The 22,937-nt window shown below is 38.6% G+C and overlaps 1 long non-coding RNA gene across 1 annotated transcript in view; it reads right to left on the bottom strand.

Annotated features, from left to right (window-relative positions):
- Nucleotides 1-2,663: 2,663 nt before the first annotated feature.
- Nucleotides 2,664-22,937, bottom strand: part of LOC131554866 (uncharacterized) — a 31,068-nt gene continuing 10,794 nt past the window's right edge. The window contains exons 2-3 of the long non-coding RNA XR_009274457.1: nucleotides 3,521-3,667; nucleotides 2,664-2,902 (exon numbers count right to left, since the gene is read on the bottom strand). This is a non-coding gene — a long non-coding RNA (uncharacterized LOC131554866). The remainder of the gene's footprint in view (nucleotides 2,903-3,520; nucleotides 3,668-22,937) is intronic.

The following is a 22,937-nucleotide window of genomic DNA, read 5'->3' as shown; positions in this document are numbered from 1 at the left end:
TATTGTATGTTGATGTCATTAAAGTACCTGGTACAGGTAATCACACCTTTATATGTAAAAACATATTTTTCATTTAATGACAGAAGCTAGCAGAGGGAAGGTTTATGGGTATAATTATTATTGCTAGAGTGATCATTTTAAAAAATAACTGGATTGCCCACAGCAGAGAGACACCCCTGGCAGAAAAAAATGAAAAGTTAATTCTAAGTTAGAAGACAAAATTTCAGTAGAAAAGGAAATATAGCACTACTTGCCTGGCAAACCTGTAGGGTGTACATCTGGACAGCACCACTGATAGCTCTACCTTTTCATGACTGCTGTGGTGGGAAGAGATGCTGCCCTCTTGAAAAGCAGAGTGGCATCAGGTGGGATTACAGTGGGATAAAGGATATTTTTAAGGTTGCAGTACATCAATTGAGAGATGAGTAACTCAGTAATGATGTATAAAAGCAGGGAAAATTGATGATCCTTTCAAGGACAGGCCATACAAGCAATGACTGAGAGTGATTTTCATCTGAGGGCTCTTTACATGCTTACATAAATTAATTTTTTCTCTTTCCAAGGATGGGATGTTGCCATACAGAAATCCTCACAGCTGGCAACTTCAGTAGAGTTTAAAAAGTAACTGTATGCAGAGCCCAGCTTTATCTGCACAGAGGTACTTGCTTGGGGGCATCAGAAAGGTAGCACAGGGAAATGTCTCTCAGTTGTGTATACTGGGACTGTATGGATAGAGAGAAAGTCATGGTTCAAAGCTGGTGTTTATTAAAGCTTCTATAATTAGAGAATACAGATGTTTTCTTTATGTGCATAACGTAAACTCTACATCGTGTAAATGCAGTAACAGTGAAGTGAAAGTTTCCAGCACATAATTTTTCTATGTGACTATTCTAAACTCTTTTAACTATTATTTTCAAAAAACACCTATGAAGATAACTTAGCAAACTGTCTGCAAGGAAGGCTGATTGACTATGATGCAGTGAACCTCATTCTTTTAATGCTGAAAAGATGAAAACATTATAGGTTTGCTATAAAAGCACTGCATAAGTGCTAAGAAGCTGCCTGTATAATTTGTGTTTGTAACAAAACAGTGTTGACAGAGCATTCTTGGTCTCAAAGGATATGATTAATTGTGGGCTGAGGGGATGTTTCCTGAGTTTCACTGGTCCTGCAGAACACATTGGAGCAGGTTTGCCCCCATAATAACTTCACTGAGCGTCCAAGCAGAGGCAGCTTGCATCCAAGCTGCTCAAACTGGTTGTGCCCTTATGGATGGGCTGTGAGGACTTGGCCACAGCACCAGAGGGTTTCAGGAGGAGAATAGGACAGTCTAAGCCAGCTGCAGATGAAGCTAGTAACACAAACATCTGTCTTATGCTGGACTATTCCTGCCTTGCTATGATTGGAACTCACAAAAGGAGAACCACCGCTGCCTGTAGGCACCAAGGCATGGCACAGAGGTGCCCAAATTATCTTTCAGTGTCGCAGCTCTGGCACTGCAGCAGAGACATTACAATGCAGAGCCCTGGCTCCTCAGCAGGGAGATTTAATCTGCAAGGGCTCTGTGCTCCTGTCACTGCCAAGGAGGCACGCCCGAACCGCTCCTCTTGAACTTCGCCTGCTTTATATTAATGGCTTTCACTGCTTGAGGAGTTTTAATTGTGTTCCATTGCCAAAGGCTTTGTAATACCTTGATGATGTTTTATGTGGAAGCAGAAGTTTCTGGTTGCTTGAAGACTGAGATGACACCCTGAGTAATTGCACAGCTTAGGAAGATGATATTTGAGCATATGCCTGACAATTTCACATTCGCATTTGATAACCTCATAATTTAAATGAATAATCTAAAACCACAACAGAAATGCCCCAGTGGCTCTGATGCATTTATTTTTAAAAGCAATTAGCATACAGGCTTCCCAACACTCCCAGCTATCTAGGCAGCTTTTTGATACAAATTAACTGGATGCTGATAAAGAATAAAGCAGCACCATGTGGCTCACCTCTTCTGAATTGTACCTAAGACTCCCACTGAAGCATGGTCACTTTCTGGCAGGGCAGTATTTGGTGAGGTGACAATTTCAAATAATCTCTTCTGCTTTATTTTAATGCAGGTCACAGGATTGTCCCACAAACAGCTTTAAGGAGGGGATGAGGTCTGTGCCACAGCAGTGGGAGCAAGTTGGGAAGCTGGCTGCCTAACATTGCCTAACATTTTGTCCTGAAAATCATTTTACTGCCTTTTTTTTTTCTTTTTTATTTTGGGAGAAAATTTGTTCTCTAATAACACTATCTTAAAGTCTGAAATGGAAGACATTAATAAAGTTAAGTGGAAAATATAATTTATAGATCTTATAGATGAACGAAGATGCTTTAATTCTCCCTTCCAGACTTACTAGCATTGTTGAGTAAAATACATTTTTCCCTCACAGATGACATGGTCACAACTATGCAGCTGAACAGCATTCCTCTTTGGATGAAGATTTCATCCAGCCCTGATAAAACTACTGTTAATTCATGCAACACAGATCCTGCTCCCATTGAAACCCATCTTGTATGCTCATTATATTTATAATATATGTACAAAGCTGACCACAAAAGCCAAAGGAATGCTGTATGGCAAGCTTGAAATTTTATTATTTACAGAGATTGTGCCATTATGTAATTTCAGTTTTTACCTCTTGATGGTTTTTGCAGACCTTTATGTGGAGATATGCACAGATAAGATGCTCAGATAGTGGAAACCTGAGTGTCTGGCCCAAGTCAGAACTGAATCAGTTACCTTAAGATTTGATCCAGGCTTTTGTTGTTCAAAAGCTTCTTGTTTCTCAGTGAAGCCAGAGTTTTCAGTGTTACCATGTGCTGCTTTAAAGATAGTCTGGCTGCCAGAAACAGGGAAGGATGTCTGTGTGAAAGAAATAAGCAGCAGGAGCATAGCAACCTTTAACCCATAAGGGTTCATAATTTTCAGGAAAATGTACTCAGTAATTAAAACCAAATGGAAATATATGATGAAAACTATATATTAACAGAATTGGCTTTTTAGAAATGTTTTCTTGGGGTTTTTTGCCCCCACTATTTGTCAGCAATTTTAAACAAAAATTACTTAATTAAAAATTTATTTAAATGATACATGAGTTAATCAACACAGAAATAGATGACAAAGCTGAGGTAAAAACAAATGATTGCTTATGAAAAGTAAACGCCCAAAACCAGAACAAACCACAATATAAAAACTGACTTGATATTATTAATTGACATTTGTAGAGTCTATTATTCTCTATTCAGCTAAATGTGACTTCAATTTTCTATTCCTTCCAAAATTCAAGCTACTGTGCATTTCCCTTTTTTTGGCACAAAAAACCCTAAACACCATTAAAATACACAAATGAGTCAAAGCTCCCATAGAGTTTTACTACATCAATATATTTTAAAGGGTTCTCTTTAGTTTTGCATTTTAAATAAAGTTGATTTTTTTTCTGCTTAGAGGCTGGGATGACTTTTCACTTCCAAAACTTCTTACCTTTGTTTGAACTGTTCCACCTGTATTAATCCTTCCTCTCTGGTTTTTAAATATTCAGGATCTTATTAGCAGATCAAAAATGCTGATGATTTTTAAGCAGTTGATTCATTTTCCTTCATCTTCTCTAACTTGATATGGATGTTGCTCCTTAGGAATAAGACATTGTGAAAGCTGTGAATTATCCTGTACTGAATCCCACAGCTCCCTTGGTAAAGAGGGATTTGAAAAAAGTCAATTTCTAAATAGTTATTCTAGTCCTTAGATGAATAGATTTATTTTGGTAAAGGAAAGAAGGGCAACAAAAGGCAGCAAGTAATCTTCAAATAAATACATTTAGTAATCAAAAAAATTAACTCTCCTTGATGTAAAGTGGCCATCATCCACTGCAGGCACCAATAAGCTTCAGGGTTTATAAATATAAGTCCACTTACTGACCAGAATTTAATTTTAAAATCTATAGCAGGGAAATGTACCCTATTTTAAAAGGCACATGCATCAGATGTATATATCTTCTCATGCCACATATTTTACTGTATTAGAAAACTAGAGAAGGGGGAGAAATGCTTATTTAAAAGAAATAGTTACTGCTGGTCATACACAAAAGACTGTACATTCTACTAGTTAGATACCATTAAAATATGTAATTGGGAACAACTTCTGTAACACTTCCAGAGGCTTAAGTTTACAGAATTGTCCCAATGAAAAAATACTTTTCCATATGTGAGCAATTCTTTGAATTTCAGTAGTCTCTAAACCCTTCCTTACCTTGCCAAAGAATGAAAAAAGGAAAGAGAACTCTATTCCATCTCCTGTTTTGATTTATTACTGGTTTATTTGACATTTCTTGTCAGAGTAAACGGCCTTCAGCAATACACACAACAGTTAAACAAATGCCAAGTAAAATCAGATAATTCTGCCATAGGTCCTTAGCTTTCAGTTGTGTCCTTGGCTGAAAAATTCTTCCATGTAACTTGGAAAGCAATAATGTTATCTTATCAGTCCTACTAAAAATCTGAAAATAATTTCCTTCTGTTAACAAGGATTTTATCTGTATTTTCATAGATACAAATATTCACTGAAAATTCTGGCATAGGGCATACACAAAGCCCAGTCTAATGCCATTTGAAATCTGCAGACACAATGAAATGCAAAACCAGATAATTCAAAATTCCAAAAGCTGTATAAATTAATTTTTAAAATGTTGTGTTCTTTTATACTTCCTATAGAATAAGTCTATTTATTTTATTTAAAGCAGGACAACATACATTAAGCTCTAACTTTAACAAAATTTATTCAAATTCTCAAAACATAACTGAGATTTAACATCTTGAGCAGCTCATGTTTGTGTTATAGGCCAAACCTCAGCATCAATGGGCAAAGTCATTAAGTAGACTGAGACTTTACTGAGGTTTTGGCAGCAGCTGCCTCACTTGCAGGTGTAAAGAACATTCCTCTAATGCAATTATTTCAATACTCATCTCATACAAATTTGTGAGCTAATTGGTAAATTAGTTTCTTTTTTACTCTAAAAACTGTAGTAAGAGGTTCTGTCAATTCAGAAAATGGACAAATACAGTAAACCACAATATGTCTGGTTACTAATCACATATAATGTTTCCTCTGGGTAGAAGCAGAGCAAAGAAGTTGCAATTCAATAGCACTTTTTAAAGTTTTAGAAATTTGATGTTATTTTTCAATGTTTTCTCTACATTTTCATGGAATCCACTTTTGAATGAATGTATAATTGGGTGGAAATGAAGTCAAGCTAGTACCCTTTCAGTGGTCAATGTTCTTATTGGTGATTCTCAATGGCCATTCACAATTGTCTAATAAAATTAAATGAAAAAAAAAAGGCAAAAGGCATCTACTGTATTTCATAATTTCTTTTAAAATATTAATATATTTCCCATTGAATATTTCCCTTAGTGAGCTTTGTACTCACTTGCAATTGAAATCTTTAATGACTGCAAGAGAGAGGAAACCTACTTGACTAGATTTACTAGAGAAATGATCAAGGCAAGTTTAGAACTACTATTTGATTTTAGTCTTCTGATTGAATAGAATCATCAGTAAAAACATGAGTTAAGTTGAACCTTTGCAGGTTTTATTGCAGTGCAAGCAGTGTTGCTTGAGTCACAGCTGAAGACATCATGTTTGTAACTCACCTGTGCCAAATCCCAATACTCAAGAAACTGAAAGGGTCAGACCAGAGATGATCAGAAGATCATTTTGGTTTGGGAGCTACAGGCCAACACAAGCTTGGTCTGGGGGACACCAAAGACGCTCAGACTTTGATCCAATCTTAACGTTCCTGAGGCCTAGTTTTTCAGGCAGGATCCACCAGTGAAATGCCCAGTGGATGAAGCTGCTGTCAAGAATGCATATCTACAAGGTCACCAATTTTAACGTAAAACATTTCAGCCAGGAACTTAGCAAGGGTTATCCTGGCCAGTGCAGAGCTGGAGATGCTTTAAACCAAGGTCACTGCCAGGCCTCTGAGAGCCACAGCCTTCACTGGAGACATTTCCATGCCACAAACAATTCAAAAATAAACACAGCTACCACACAACACCTCTCAGTGCCCCCTTCCCCTCAGGAGATCTGGTTCCCATGGCAGTGAGGCCACCTTCACCTGCTGTTTGGTAGCACATCCCCCTTGCACCACCTCCTCCCTGGCACGCCCTAAACGCATCCAATGTGCAAATTCTGGCAGCTTTGTTAAAATTAACAGCCCGGGGGCTGCAGGGATGTAAACTCAGCCTCCTCTCTCGGATGTGGATCACTGATAACCTTCCTAGAGCTCGAACAAACAAACAAACTCCAGAAATGCCAACCATGTGTCATGGAGTTACTGCTTCACGTAACCATGGCAAAGTGTGGGCAGCAAGCAAAGCCGTGATCGTTTGGAATGGTTTAAAATATTCTTATTGCCATGAGGGAGGCCAATGGATGGCCAAGACACAAAGAGGGCTCAGAGCAACCATGCGATCCAGGATTAGGGACCAAACCGGGGCGGGTGTTTCTCTTTGCATTGGACCTGGTCAGAAAATGTCAATCTAATGAGAAAATTCAAAATTGTGTTTCATTTTTACATAGCTCATTTCCCTTTATCCCCTAGGATCTAAATCTCTAAGCATTCAGGACCATGATATCAAAGTAAAAGGGACACAGTGCATGTCCCTTTGTCCCCTCTTTAAACTTCAAAAAGCCATCATGAGCAGCCTGTTCATTCCCTGGGCATTTCTGCCTAACTAAGTCAATGACAACATATTTAGGAAGATTTTGCTGGTTAGCAGCTATTATTGTTATGAAGTCTAAGGGTAAACTAACATTTAGTGTAATATAACTGCACATTTTTATGGCTTCTTGAAAACCTCTTAGTACCTCATCTGAGCCATGATTTTTCCATACCATTTCTATTTTAATAACAGCGTCTCCACACCAGCTGACAACTTTCGCATGTTTTATTTTTCCCCTCTCTGTTGCAACATGACCAAGGTCATTGCAAACTGCCATTCTCTTCTTATTTTATTTTTACATCCATCTTATCTAATATTACTCATCTGTTAGAGCTGCAAAGCCACATCAGTAAAGCGGACAGCTATGCAACTGTGCAGCCCAGCAGAAAGAACTTAAATTTATGTACATGAGGGCCCTTTGGAATTTTTTTTTTTATTATTTTTTTTATGATAGGAAGATGAGTAAAGCAGAGACACAGGTGCCTGCTGCCACTTGAGAAAATTGTGGCCTTTCTCTCAGCTCTGTTGAGTCACTCTGAGTCGCAGGACTCACGGACATTTGGCTGTGTGGGCCCTGCTCAACAGCATTGTGAAGAACAAAAATGGCTGAATGGCATCCATATGGCTGACAGCTTGCTGTGACGAGCAGCCAGCTCAACAATTTGTCAGCAGAAGAGGGCAAAAAATACATTCTGAATATAACTCTTTCAACATATTCATTTAGGAGGAGTAGGTAGTTATCCAACATGCTGTGCGCTCATCTGGTGGAGAATAACCACCAATAAAGCCCTTTGTTTTCTGGATGTGCAATACCTGAATAGGTTGAGGGAGTTGTCATCACAATGAGACCTATAGCCAGAAATTGGAAATAGTGGTGTGACTTACAGGGTGCTGAGCTGTTGGTATAAAATCAGCAGATCGGAGGTAGAGAATAACGTCACTGGAGTGAAAATACTGAATACAAAATAGGATCCTAAATTTTCCATCATTTATGTCTTTCAAGAGATTGTTTCCATATTGTATAATGAGCCCTTGTATGCACAGCATGTTTATATAACTCAGTGATGCCTCAAATATCTTCATACATCAAAAATCTTAATCTAAGATTATACCTGCCCTGCCTTCTCACTTATAAACATGCACAGTCCATCTGAAAATGTTACCAGCCTTTATTTTCTCAGTCTCAGGCAGTACCAGACATCTCTTCCTCTTAATTATCTTTGAGCATCATCATCTACTAACATTACCTTCCTCTCAATTATCTTTTGCATACTGGAGGCATGCGAAACACTTAAACAACAATAAAGTGACACTGGCCAACCTCCTCCTTATCTCTTTTCTCTCTCCACTCCAAGAACCCTGTGTATTAAACGTTATTTATGGGGGAAAAAAGGTGGACTTTTTTAGTGATGTCTGTGATATGGAAGTAGTAATAGCACCTATGGGAACAATATTTTCTTTATTATTTTATCAAATCTGAGCTAGAGGGTGATCAACACTAACAATCTCTCAAAAACAAAATTACAGAAATAAATCGAGGAGAAGTTACAGAAGAAGTAAAAGTGATATATTCATTCTTCTATCTTCTTTCCTTCATGGAATGCTATCCTTCTATTTATTGCTCCTATCCCTTAATTATAACAGAACAGGAACCTGCAAATTAGAATGCTTGACAGAGTGAGTTATACTTTCTCTTCTCCATACAACACTCTGGATTAAGGACCTCCCATTCCTAGTACAGTAGCCTACCAATTCACAGTATTTTTTAGAAGGTCTGATTTTCATAATGGATAATTTTTGATACAAAATTTTACACAGACAAGTAATTGCAGGCATAGTTTTGCTCTATTCAGCAACCATTTTGAGGCCCATTTCAGAATAATGAGTTGACCTATTACTTGTTGTCTTTGCAATAAAGTATCTAATGCTAAGTGACCAAACTTCAGAAATCTGATCCAAAAACTGCTATTATCCAGCTCATTAGTATTTTCAAGGATATGCCAGATAAGTCCAAGAGATGCCACAAAGAAAATGAAGTTTTGCTATCAATGTGCTTGTCACCATGCAGGATGGCAAGGGAATTGCAGTGGCACTGGTTAAATGTGAATTTGTGCAGGATTTGCTTTTAGTCCAAATCATAACAAAGGCACAAAAGTACAAGTACAGAAGAAGCATCACAGAATGGTGATCCTTAATCAAAGTGGCCTTTTACTGGATACTCTCCCATAGCTTCATCTCTTTTGTACTGAGAAAAAGTACAGAAAAATTATGCAAAAAGCAATTTTTAATTAAAAAAAAAAAAAAGCAATTTCCAATGCTAATTTCAGACTCGCAGCATTAGAAGAAGAATTGGGTTTTTAAATCAGCCTCTGAATAACAGGTAAGATCAAGGCAAAAAGTTATCTACAGTCAAATGAGAAGAATGTTTACTGTAACAGATGCTGTACAAAAATGTCCCTTCAATAATAATGGATAAGCCTTAGAACCAGTGGAAGGGTGGTTTGGGCATATATTCATGATTATTAAGAATAAATATTTAGTTTCTTGATACATTTGTCATGTTCTTATTCTTTTAATTCTGCATTCTGTCTCCTCATACAGCTTATTAAAGACACCAAAATCAGTTACTGAGTGCTGAGCCTTCGAAAACCAAAATTCAAATCCAGTAAAACTCATAAGAGAAAGTCTAGAGCAAGTAAAAAGTCCCTCTGTAATTCTGCACATGCACACGTCCATGTTTTACACAAGGACCCAGATCAGTCTGTCGTTTTCAGACATTAGATATGAAAGAACCATAATAAATTATTCAATGCAGCATCTAATTGCTACTAATTGTTCAAGTTTTATAACAAGGATTATTTCACCTCCTTGCATGTTCTCTCAGCATTTGGATTTTCGCTGATTTGTGCTGTGCATTCTGTTTATTCACAAAATCAAAGCATGTGACTTTTAGAAGACAAGGATCTCTTATTTTTCTGAAGTGCAGAGGTTTGAAAACACAGAACATGTGTTACTCATCAGCAGTAGTAGAAAAGAATATTTGAAATTCTCCCTTTTTATTTGCCTGTAAGACAACACATGTAAACTTTTTCTCATTTGCTGTGCAACACTTAGATATGCAACAGCAAAAATGTTTTTGGAGTTAGTCACTGCTTAACAAATGGCAGATTCCAAATACTTTAAGATCATCAGATAGCCATAAATAGATTTAAAAGTTATGCACAAATATCTGTGACCACAATAAATTCCCTAGGAAAGCTCTGAAGCAGCATTGAGCACTGTGGGAACAAGAGATTACAGGTGATTCTGAGATCACAAGAAACAGAAGGAGCTGTGTGTGGCACTTGTTAACAGCAATCAGTGCCCAAATGAATAGAAATATTTGCCTTCAATTGAGCAGTTTAGTTGGATACTTCCCAGCAGTGCACCAGCAAAGCAGCCTGCTTGCTAAGCTGAATTTATCAACCTCATCCTCAATTACAATAAGCCAATACAACAGAAATAATCTTGGCCTTTGCCTGTACCTTTAGCAGCTGCCCTCAGTAGGCTCAGATTTAGTTGAAAAAGCGAAAAAACAAAGGTATCATGGGCAAGGCTGGTAGATGTTTGCTTGGGGACCTTCACAAAAATATCTTATAAATTTCCCACAATTGGTAGAGAACTATCAAATTCAAAATTTCACAGGTATCAATCAAGAAGGATTTCTTCAGTGACCTACATGAAGGATAACACTTCAGTTATTGGGACTTTTTTCCATTTAAAAGAAAAAAGTTCTGAAGAAATATAAAATATTATTTTAAAAAGGCAACATGCACATCTAAAGACACGTTCTTCCAGTCTGGAAGTTTTCACAATGGAACAATTTAGACTTGTTTTCATTGTGACATAGATTCTGAGTGCCTAAACCAAAGGAAAACCTGTATAATAGACAATATTTGTTTTTACCCTCTGAGGTCTCCTTTCACAGGAGTAGTCAGGCAGTGGAAGTACACATTCATTTCTATGGAGGCTGAAGCTCTTTATAGGACAAGGAAATTTAACATCCCTATATAAGGCAAGTCAGGGCTGCTTATGCTGTGTTATCAGTGAAAGGCACCTTGTAAGGCAATTTTTCTGCTACTCTACTGCTATAACTTTGCTGGAAGACTTATTAAATCAAAATTGAACCTGAAGTGTCTGTACAATCTGTGAAACTACAGAGACAGTTCTATATAGAGCACTATAAAGTGCTCTAGGAGACTTCTGGAAAACCAAGTTGAATGCTTAAACCACTAATGTTAGTCTGAATTAATTTTTTAATCTGTTTAATTAAATTACAGGCTGCTTTCATGCGCATAGTTATACACTGAGCATCAGGGAAACATTTCTATGCTGCCTACTGCATACTTAAAGAAAAATTCACATAAGACTGAGGCACAAGATTGTTTTATAGATTTCTCCTCCTCATCCCTCCTCCACACTGTCCTTCCTTCTTGAAGCACAAGAGGCCATAGTTCAGAGCAACTTATTCTTTTTGCTACACAAACCCCACTAAGGTGGTCCCACGTGAGAATGGAAAGATAATAGAAAAATGAACAATAAAAATTAATCTCCTAGTTATAGTCCACAAGGGGGAAATTTGCACTTGGAGATGCTTCCCCAGCCCTCTTTTTATCATTGCTCCTACCATGGTGCACAAAGCTCAGAAAACCAAGTAAATTTGTGTGTAAATCAGAACAAGGAGGCCTGACCCTGTAAAGATTTGTGGTTCAATCTAACAACTGGCTGATAATGAACCAGGCAATCCCCAACTCCCTGTCCTCCTCCCTGCCAGTGTCCCCAACACTCTTTGGCCATGACAAGAAACTTGGGGCCACATATTCATTCTCATTTACCCACATCTGAGTTGGCCTGGCCTAGAAATGATTCATTTTGACCCAGTTTAGCAGGTGACCACAGAGCCACAGGACTGTGAGAGCAGCATAAGGGAGGAAGCAGCAATGCATGGCCTCTTCTCTCCAGGAACAGCTCAGGTTTCTCTTCAGGTTAAGCTAAGCTGGAAACTGTAAATATGCAGTTTCTGAAACATCTAACCTTTTGTCAAAATTTGTTAATGTCAACAATAGACTGAAAACATGAGGTAGAAGCCTCAGACATGATCAGAGAATCACAGAATATGCTGAGTTGGAGGAGACCCATCAGGATCACCAAGTCCAACTCCTGGCCCTGCACAGGACACCCCAAGGGTCACACCACGTGCCTCAGAGCAGTGTCCAAACACTTCTTGAGCTCTGTGAGTCTTGGTGCTGTGACCACTGCCCTGGAGACCCTGTTCAGTGCCCAAGCACCCTCTGGGTGATATTGGTATATTTTCCCAATGTCCAACCTAAACCTCCCCTGACACCTTCAGGCCATTCCCTTGGGTCCTGTCACTGTCACCACAGGGCAGAGAGCAGTTCCTGCCCCTCCGCTTCCCCTCATGAGGGTGTTGGAGACCACAATGAGGCCTCCCCTCAGCCTCCTCTTCCCCAGGCAGAACAGACCAAGTGCCCTCAGCTGCTCCTGAAACAGCTTCCCCTCAAGGCCTTTCACCATCAGGAATGCAGAGGTTGCATCGGGCTAACAGTGTTTTGTGCAAAAAAAAAAAAATGTGAACGATTATTCTGCTGTCCCAGGACAATAAGAAAGCCAGACTACAGACTGAAACTGCACATCACTCCTAGCTGGCATGGCTTTTTAAATAAATCTAACAAGATACTTAACTGTTTGAATCAGAACATTAAGAACTATGTGTATTTCTTGCCGCATGAAAAGGAAGTTTCTATCACTAAGAAATGCAAAAACGCCCTTAAAAAACAAACTGACTTTTGAAGATTAATAGATTTTGGTTTCTCAAATCATAATAGTACAGCCAAGTGACCAATTTCCCTCAGGAAAGGGAGTAGAAACAAGACCTAATTTCTGAATGGCCATAGTTAGAAGTACCAAGCACATGAAAAGATTAAATTTGGAATGCTGTCACTCGCTTGACAGATAACAAGAAAACACACATTCATTAAGACTGAAAGTAGAGGCATGGAATTTCATCAAAAACAGGAAAGAAATTAATTTTTGGTCAATAAGCATTTCTAAACTAACTGGAGCACTTTCTGGAGCAGTTAATTTCTTGGTTACTGAAAACATAACATGTTTTTATTTTCAGCAGATGTTTGGTTGTTCAGAATCTCACTACTTTGAAATTCAAGGAAAAACAGCAACCTAGCTTCCAAAGCTCTTAGACAAGTTTCAATGTCATGAATTTTGTGATTCTTTAGCTTTGAGTTTTCACTTCTGACTTTTGAATCAACACAATACAATCTATTCAATATTTAAAGAGCTCCTCTGCAAAGGCAGACTGCAGACAGTATTTATATCTTACAGTATTTAACTTTAATCAAAGACAATGTTCTCAGTGCAATTTATTGATTCCATAGCCTTTAGTGGAAACATTCAAATCACAAAACTTAGGAACAAAGCTGAAAAGAACACTTACAGATTTGGGGGAACTTAAAATACTTGGTTTTATAAAGGCTTCCACAAAGTACAAGTTGACACCATCAAAGATTTAACATCATTTCAATCAAATCACAAGAGGGAGACTGAACTGATTACAAGGCTATCTCTGCCAAAAGCTGGACATCAGTGGATATTGTGGTTTTTATCACTTATTAGAGAAAACTGATCCCAGACTTATCACTTATTAGAGAAACTGCTTCCAGAGCACCTGCATTTGCATATGAAATTAAGGTTTCTTTCCAACTAACTTGAATATCCCTGAAAATATCCTTCCTATGAGTTCTATAAGCTGTTACACTTTCTTTTTAAGTTACACCTCATAGAGACAATATTTTAATTATGCTGAATTCAACTGTTTGGAATGGGAAAAGGAAAATGCTACTGCCACTTCAAAATACTGGAAAACCTCCTTGCAAGCCCTATATATTCCTAAATGCCCAGTCACTGTTGTAGACAGTCCATAAAAATGTCTTATCTGAATGAAACCCTCAGCTCCAAAGGTCTTAAACCAGAGATGATGTTAAGAGCCTTTATTGCTGAAATCCATGTGGTTTTGTTTTGTTTCTTCTAGAAATAGTATTTTTTCCCCATCACAAAATGTGATAAAATATATGCTAAATCAAAAGGATATGCAGCTTCTCCCTTTACTTCACAGCATAAAACAAACAGAGTGCTTACTTTTTGCTCAAAGATGAAAAAACATATATAATAAAAATAACTTCTTTAGTATGGGCAAAATAGTCTTTTCTTAAACTTCAGCAATGTTAGCAATCCCTGTCAAGAAATGGCCAACTTGATTTTCAGGGGTCAAAGCCTATGTTTGAGATGTGCAGGCAAATTTGTAATAAAGTTTGTGCACGATTGACACAGCACCTCTAACAGAGCCCAGTAATCACTGTTGGCTGAATGTAAATTGAAATACATTGTGCATTTCCAAAATCGTTTGAACCAACACTTGTCAGAGTTTCACCCACCAGAATACACCAAGAACAGCTTTTAAAAATGTAGAAATGCCAAGTGGCACAAGAGCCACCAGAGGGAGCGTCTCCAGCTCCATAAATGTGGTCCAACCCAACAAAGTCTGGCCAGGAGCTCGATGCATTTGAACATCACCATACTTTAATGCACAAAGGTGCACTCTGACCTTTGTTTATACAACCTAAGGTGTTTGAGAAATGAGATTTCATGTATTCTTTCCTTTCCTGCAAAAGCAGAAAGATAGCACCCTCCATCACGTATTTATCCGTTCCTAATACAAATTTTTAGAAACTGTGCCACAACAAATGGTGCTCATGTATCAAAAAAGCTATAAACAGATGAGATTGCCATGGCAACACCTTGGCTCCCCAATTTACATAAATACTGGTAACATTCTGACAAATCCCAAAAGAAGCATTTCAAAGGTAGCAAAGGTAGGACTCTCTGCCAAAAGAGATCTTGGGACAGCTGTGCACAAGGAACAACTGGAATTCTTACTACTCATGCCTGTCCCACTGGTGAAGTGAAGCCATTCAATCTCTGCTGAAGGCACCACTGGTTGACATTTATGACATTACAGCATAAATGTTAAATGCTGCAATTAGATTTTATGCTGTTTTTAATTCTTGTGCACTGCTTTCATCTTCTGTTCTAATTATCACACCTGGAGCTTCATCTTATTTTTAAAGACAAGGCTATGATGGCATTTTCACAAATGTTTCAGCCACTCAAGTTCTTCTCTGGAAAAGCTCTAAAAACCCCATATGGTCTAGACAGTAATTCCAAAAGGGGGGTTCAGGGTTTGCTACTATAACTAAAATCTTCTGCTTTCCAGAATTTCTGATTTTGTTACTATATATGATGTCACACACATTCTTTTAATTGCAACAGCAGTTATACACCCATCAAAATGGGTGTCCTAAAGAACAGAGACCTACAAGCTTAAAAATTTTATAGAAAATCAGATGGTACATGCACATAACATGAGAACATAGGAGTATGGGGCAATATGTAAAAACCTTATTAATACAAGGTTTCTCCACTCAATGAATAAATTAAAAGGAACAGACCAATATATGTTAAGTTTCTGTCAAAATCATGAAGAAGATAGTAAAAAATAATCCCTTACCTGTAATAAAAATGAGAGCAATAAAGACACAGAGTGTGAAAGCTCTCAGATCAGAGATTTATCCCTGGGAACAGCAATAAAACCAGGTACTGCAATTTAATTATGAAAGGGAAACATCTTGGACAACAAATTTATAGAGAGGTTCCAGCACACAATTTAAGATACAATCTTTTGTATCCCATAGAATTATCTACGCTCATCATAAATCAATAGAGGATGAAGTTCATGTAAGACGCAGCAAAGCTAATCAGAAAATTACCCCTGCCTTCCTGGGGTTACAAAGCAAGCCCTTAACTCAGAAACTTTCCTTTAGATTCAGAGGAACAAGAACAGCTGCACCTTTTTTCTCCCAAAATATTCTCAAATAGTAAAGGAGTGCAGGTAAGAGAACTGCTGGCTTCTTCCCTTCTCAAAAGGTCTCATTAAAGAAAAGAGCTGTGGCATAAAGATCAAGGACACCTCACAAACCTACAAAATATACTGAGAGTTGCAAAGTTTGGGTTTTGGTTTTTTTCTTCTAGATTTTAGAAATTATGTTTCTTTTTCTGAAGCTTTCACTCTGACCCTTAGCTTTTTATTCCATGAACAACATCATTAACAAGTGCTAGATTTCAAAACTCTGCAGAAAAATTTGGATTCACATTCACTCCTTTTGGACTTTTTCAATGGTGTTCTAAGGGACTCAAATTGTAATTATGTGTGTGCTGAATGAAATCCAAGAAAAACTTTTAAGAATGCAAAGGCCTGATGCTGCTCCCTGTGTACTTAGAGGAAAAAATCCTTTGAAATCAGACCTAAAATGAAGAATAATTTATTCCTGCACTACTGATGATCTCCAGCAGCTTGAAACAAAGTCAAACAAAATATCTATAATTTTTAATCAAACTCTATCTAAGCAAAGCATTGATGGTAAAGGACTAACAAATTTTAGCTTGATAAAGTGGGTATTTTTTAACAGTTTCTGATTTTTCAACCTTTCCTTGCACATAAGCCAGCCTGACTAAAGCTTAAGTACTTGATGAAATCAGACTGGATTTGAGCATATGCTTAAGCAGCATGTTGACACAGGCCTTGGGGATCTCTAAACAGGATTTATTATGGAACAATATATTTATTTCACTTCTGCTGAGGAAAGATTTGTCTGTTGTGGAACACAGTTCATTATGATCCACAAGAGGCTTTGGATGGGGCTTTGGATGGTGTTCTGGTTGCTGTCCCCCCATTCACACCCCTGCTGGATTTCCATCTTATTAAGTTTTCACTTCAAACTCTTCCCTAATCCAGTTTAAAGTAATGTAGTGTGAATGGACAGCAAGCCAGTGACTTAAGAACTCAGTGAGGTGGGGAAAGCAGAGCAGCTGTGCAGAACTCAGCTGCATCACAACAGACTCATTTTTAGCTACCTCTCATATTCTCCAATTCTCCCTTACACTATTATTCTAATTACCCAGCTACATATCCTCAATGACAAGCACTTATAATCATACAGCTTAATTAAAACATAACTGAAATACCTGAGGTGATAAAAATACCTCCAGGAAATAAAGGAAAAAGAAGCATTGAGTGTAAAGGAAGTTCACTTTACATTTACTACTAGACCCTCCCTCTGCTTTTTGCACCCTAACAGCAGAGTTTTCATTAATGTTCTGCAAGTTAAGCTTGTGTTTGTACTCAGTCACCACAAAGAAATTGAAATAACACTGCTGTTCTCCTATGAGAAGAAAAAATCCTGGGTCCAAATTTTACAGACATTTTATTTAGTCACATATTTTTGTAGATAATCAGCCAACAACTGGTGAACCCAAGCAATTCAGTAGTAGTGCTTTAGAGGCTCTTTGCATGGATCATGCAGGGAAGACAACCTTGGGCTCTCCAAAGCATTCAGGCTGATAAACATCTTTATACCATGGCTGGTAATAAAAGCTCCCCACACATGGCTCAAGCCCAGCAAAGATGACTAAAGGACTGGGGCATCTCTCCTATGAGGAGAGGCTGTGACAGCTGGGACTGCTCAGGCTGCAGAATGCTCAATGGGGATATTATCAATATGTACAAATGAGGTGATGGAGGCAGACACCTCTCAGTAACACAAATTGAAATACAGGAAATTTCACTTAAACAGAAGTAAAAAACCCTTTGCATTGCAAGGATGGTAAACCCAGCATAAGCTGAGTTTTCTCTCTCCTCCACACTACCTAATCAAAGCTGGATATCTGCATGGCTTAGCATCTATCCCTTCAAAAAAATATAATGGTTCCTTAAATCCTACGTTGAACTTCGTTTCCTTGTGACTTTTTGCTTTCTCTCCAAGCAGCTCTTATTCCTGACACATTCTCAGCAGTGTCTCGTTCTGAAAGTCTAATTAGCAATTCAGATAATACAGGAAAAGGTAGCTGCTATGTCATTATTGTTATCAGTTGATGGGGTGCTCTACAGACCCTGAGGATGTATCTTAAAGCTGCAGAAGACAACAAAAAGTTACTGTAAATCTGAGAGCAGAGAAAGATAGACTTTCCAGAAACCAGCGCAGTATGCTTTTTATGCAATCTACCTCGTTACAGCAATTTTCAAAGAGCATTTTACCTCTTCATTACTGTATGCATCTGTGCCTTTTCTGCTTAAATTATTCAAATTCAGCATTGACTTAGAAACCCCTTGAAAATCAAGAGTCATTTAATACCCTAGCAGGAATATTACAGGTTAAATTATAAATATGTATCTTTATAATTTGTTTCACTGCACATGTAGGCATGCACAGATCCTAAGCGCTATTATAAGACACCAGGAATTCAAATGAAATATTAATTAGAAAGCATTTACTGGATTTAGCAGCAGAGAGGTCTGGACAAGAGTTTGCATTAGGAGCTGTTTCTGAGCCACAGGAGAAAAGGGGGCTGATGGTGCCATCTGTTGGTCAGTCCAAAATGGACATTAATGGAGTTAATGGAGCTTTGGGGTCTCCTACACCGCAGGTAACTCCACAAGCTCACCCCTGAGCAATCCTAATAGTGACCCTCACTGTTCTCAGTCAGGACAACAGTTGGCAGAGCACAGCAGAGCCACAGCAGCCCAGCGCAGTCAGGGAATTGCAGCTCTGCTCCAGCACACACAGCTGACCTCATACAGCATCCCAAAGTATTTTATACACAATGGAAAAGGTGAAGCGGCAGCCAGGTCATTACAGCCATGGAAATGTTTGTGTTTTGCTGTTTGCTTCACACACTATTTTTATGTATCCCTCTTCACACATCCCATTACCTCCTGTGCCCTGTCTCTACTCATTTCCACACATACTGAGAATCATGCTGGCTCTTGCAGGAAATAAAGTTTTCCTTTCAACAGTTTTGCTGACCAGATTCTCCCAATCACATTTTGGCCTTTTCTCCTTAGCAAGCAGGTGTTTTCTGTGTAATGGAGTAACAAGGACTTGGGGAAATGGAATGGGCTGTCATGAGGCTGCCACAGCAGAATCACTTTCCAAATAGATGTCTTTAGTCTTTGCATGGGAGAAAGGTGTGAAGAGCTCGGTCAGTAAAAGAACATTCAAATCCAGCCATCCATAGAGGCTGCTGGCACATGGTCACAGACATCATGTCTCACAGAAAGGCAACAACAATCTGATTCCATTTCAGAATTAAATACAAAAAAAGCCCATTTGGTTGGCCAAATAGTCATGGCTAGGTCCAGACATGGACAATTTCAGTACACAGCTCAGAAAACCATGAGGAGCAGAGGTGTAGCCAGCACTTGCACACACTGTCTGAGCACTGTGGACTTGTGGATGTCTTCTGGAGACTCTGGCCAGACTTCTCCCATGATACAACTGCTCATCACAAAGTAATTGGCTACTGACCACTGGGAGTGGTGGTTCCCTGTGCTCTGTAGGACCAATCTTTTAAACCCTGAAGACTGGGTTTAAAATGTGTGATTAATGGAATTGCATCTTATGATGCCCCAGCTCTGGTGCCAGCTCGCAGGAGACAGCATTGACTGGGCTCTTTAGCCTGAAGTTCTGCACTCTGCTGTTTTCCCCACATCCCCAGGACTGAGTTCATTACCCTGGCCCAGTGTCCTGCCAGCTGAGGACACAGTAAGGACTTATTTTCAGTGTCCACCAGACAACAGGACATTTAAGATGGAGAGAAACATCTCCTGAGGTGAGGGACCTTCCCAGATGACCTGCCAAAGCCTCAGAGGTGTTTCTCCAGGCAGCACATCTGTTTGCCCAGTGTCAAGACTCAGAATCAGAAGGTTGATTGTGCCCTTTGTAAAGACATAGAAAGGGAAGCACAGCAACAAAAGGAAGAACAGAAATAAAATTTGGGTTGCATGGGTGTACAACCCATGTGCACACACATAATTACAGCCAAACATTATTTCTCTGTCACATAGGAATTAAAAGATTAAAGAGCTAATGAATATTCTGGCAGCAAGTATGAGCAGTAATAGGCTTAGGTAGGATGCTGGGCAGCAGCATGATGTGAAGACTGAGTGAGGATCTTCTACAAATTTATGTAGATCATTTTTGAAATGCATTTACATATTTAAATTTACTAATGTCTCTGTTCTCTTTTCCCATCCACCACCAATTTTTGCAGCTAAGCCATTAACCATGGTATGGACAGGCAGGAGGGTGGAAAATGGTGATTAGTGAGGGAATAAAACAGATATTAACAAATTATGAATTTCATTTCCATCTACAAAAGGAAAACACACAAAACAAAAAAAAAAACAAACAAACAAACCCCAACCACCTTATTTCTCCTTAAGTACAATAACTTTTCAGTGACTATTAGCATGTGTGTCTATATAAAATTAAGTCCTAGCAGGGAGAGGGGGAGGAAACTTCTCTACAAAACTTCCTCTTGTATGAAGTAAATAATAACTTCTACTTTGTATGAAGTAATATGAAGTAAATAATTCTAAAATATCAAGGATGTGAATTCTCAACTCAAAACACATACAACAGTCTCTTGCACAAGAAACTGTCAGTGCACTCTATTGTGAAAAAGTGCAAGAGAGTACAGCAGTATGTTATACTCCATAACAGTTTTTGGTAAAATCATCAAGGTATATTAAGACTGGAAAAGTATTTTCATAGTTTCACCAAATTCAGTTTATTCACCATAAGAATCTGACCTCTTGCATTTTCCATAGCAAACGTTACCAAGCATTTTTTCTTTCTTTCTTCAATTTATTTATATAAGGAGTAGCATAAATTGAAGAGGGTGGGGGGTAGAGACAGGGAGGGAAAGGAGCTTTAGGCAATTGAATTTTCCAAAGTGTTTGGAGAGATAATTGGAAAATGGATTGAAAATGCTGCCAATCACCTTAATAGATGCAAAAATCACAGGAGATACTCCTGTGGGACACCAGAAAGAACTTCACTCTATTTGTTTCCTTTGAAAAGAAATTTCAGGCTACACCAAAATTTTACTAAACTCCATTAGATTCCATGTCTGCTCCCAATCATACTGCTAATTACTACAACCATTATTATATTCTAGAGCACAGGAAAACATTAAAATGTAAACACAAACCTACTCTGAATGAAAACACTTTAAAAACTCTGTAGCATGAAAACTTCCCTGATGTGGAGACAATCACAGCAGCAAAAAAATAAAAAATAAAAAAAAAAAAGTGGTAAAAGAGATTGCCTGTAACATTTCACTATTTCTTTACAATTTTCCACTTATATCCCTGGTATAAAACTGTTCCAAGTCTTTGGTCAATCTTCACTTTTTCATTGTCTAGAGGACACTTTTCACCAACTACAGAACCACTATTTTTCTTGCATCTCTACATATAGTGAAACCAGGGATATGAGATTCAAACAATGTTACAGACACTACCACAGTGTTTTGAATTTAATAGAATCATGGAAATTTTTATAGTTTTTTCTTTTCCTTCTAAGACTTACAAATAGAAAAAAAAATAATTAAGAAAAAAAAGTGTTAATTGATTCAAGTATGTATTTGAATTAAGAAAAACAAGTGTGGTAAGCACCTACATAAAATGATTGAGCAATCTATCTTTTACCAATTCACTTATTTTTCTGCACAGTTTACCTTCACTTAATATTTGGAATTCACCATCTCATATATTTGGGTTAGTCTTCTCTGGTTAAATATCAAAAAAAAGGAATAAATATCACAAAGAAATAGACCTTCCACCCTAATTGGTATGTTTTTCAAAAAGAGATATTATAGAAAACAGAGAAGGAAATGGACAAGGTCCTGATCACATCCAGCCCAAAGTGTAGGAATTGAATCCAGCAAAGTGGCAGCACGGAAACTTGCATAGAATAACTGTTAATTTTCAAAAGGGCAGGTGGCTCACTATAGATGTGTGAGAGTCCTGACTTAAAAAGTAGCTTTCTCTAAGCCCTGCTGACAGTTAGCACAAGCCACACTTGTCAGTGCAAGCAAACCACGGCACATCCTGCTCTGTATTCAGCTCCTGTAATCCTGTCTCAAGAAGAGGAGTGCATTTATATGCCAGACCAACACGTTGCACAGGAAAACATTGCACTGAGCTGTCATTCTTCATATGCAAAAATGAAACACGAGATTTACCACTGCCATCGTCAGTGACCTGGAGTGGAGCAGGTGGTTCAGCTGTTTTGATCGAGCTCTTATCTAGGAAACTCCCATAAACCCCATTTTGTGTCGGTTTCTCGGCTGTCTAGGTGGCCTGGAGAGGCCCAGGGATGGCCTTGAAGAGCCGACGCTTCAAAGAACGAGAAGAGACTACAGATCTTGTCTCGGTCTCTGTGTTTATTAATTGTTTATCTAAAAGATTTTCTCTCGGCCCGACAGAGGTCTGCACAGCAAGTCAGCCATGAGCACACTGCAAGCCCCCGGGGCGGTCACCTATCTTTATACCTGAAGTTACGTATACAATATTTATCATTTTTCCCCAATACCTTCTACCCTTATTAACTGGTGCACTTTTAGTAATAACCAATCCCAAAGTGCCACCATCACCACAGAAGATGGAGGCCAAGAAGAAGAAGAAGAAGGACAGGACACGCCCCAATTCCTCCATCTTACTTCTTTAGACCCCCCTGTACAGAAATCCTAAACCCTGTGTCTTACACTCTGATTAACTTATCCCTTCACCATTCATCCAGTGAAATCCTCCCATCCTCATACAGGTGTCGTCTCCTGTGCAGGATCAAAGTCCAGCCACCAGACACTTCTGGCAACATTCCAGGACTCCCGAGCCCCCCAAGGGTGGTCTCGGCCACTCTGCACCTCAGTCCTGAGGTGCTGAGATCCCACAATTTTGCATGCCTAAACCTCCAATAAGACGGTGCTGAGTAAAACTGCAGAGCAAAAGAGGGCTCCAGTGTTTGAGCACTGGAAATGCCTGGGCAGAGATGGTACCAGGGTCACACAAATGCCAGGCTGTGTGCCTGCTGTCTGACAACAGCTCACAAGCCAACTGCAGGCTCACACATTGCTGAGATTTCTGAGCTCAGGCAGAAGCTGTTTGGCTGCCACACCACAGAAAGGCAGCAGCACACATATGCACA

This window comes from Ammospiza caudacuta, chromosome 2, assembly GCF_027887145.1.
Source record: "Ammospiza caudacuta isolate bAmmCau1 chromosome 2, bAmmCau1.pri, whole genome shotgun sequence".
NCBI lineage: Eukaryota > Metazoa > Chordata > Aves > Passeriformes > Passerellidae > Ammospiza > Ammospiza caudacuta.
The sequence above is the reverse complement of the archived record's forward strand: the minus strand, read 5'-3'. Positions and strand labels throughout refer to the sequence as shown.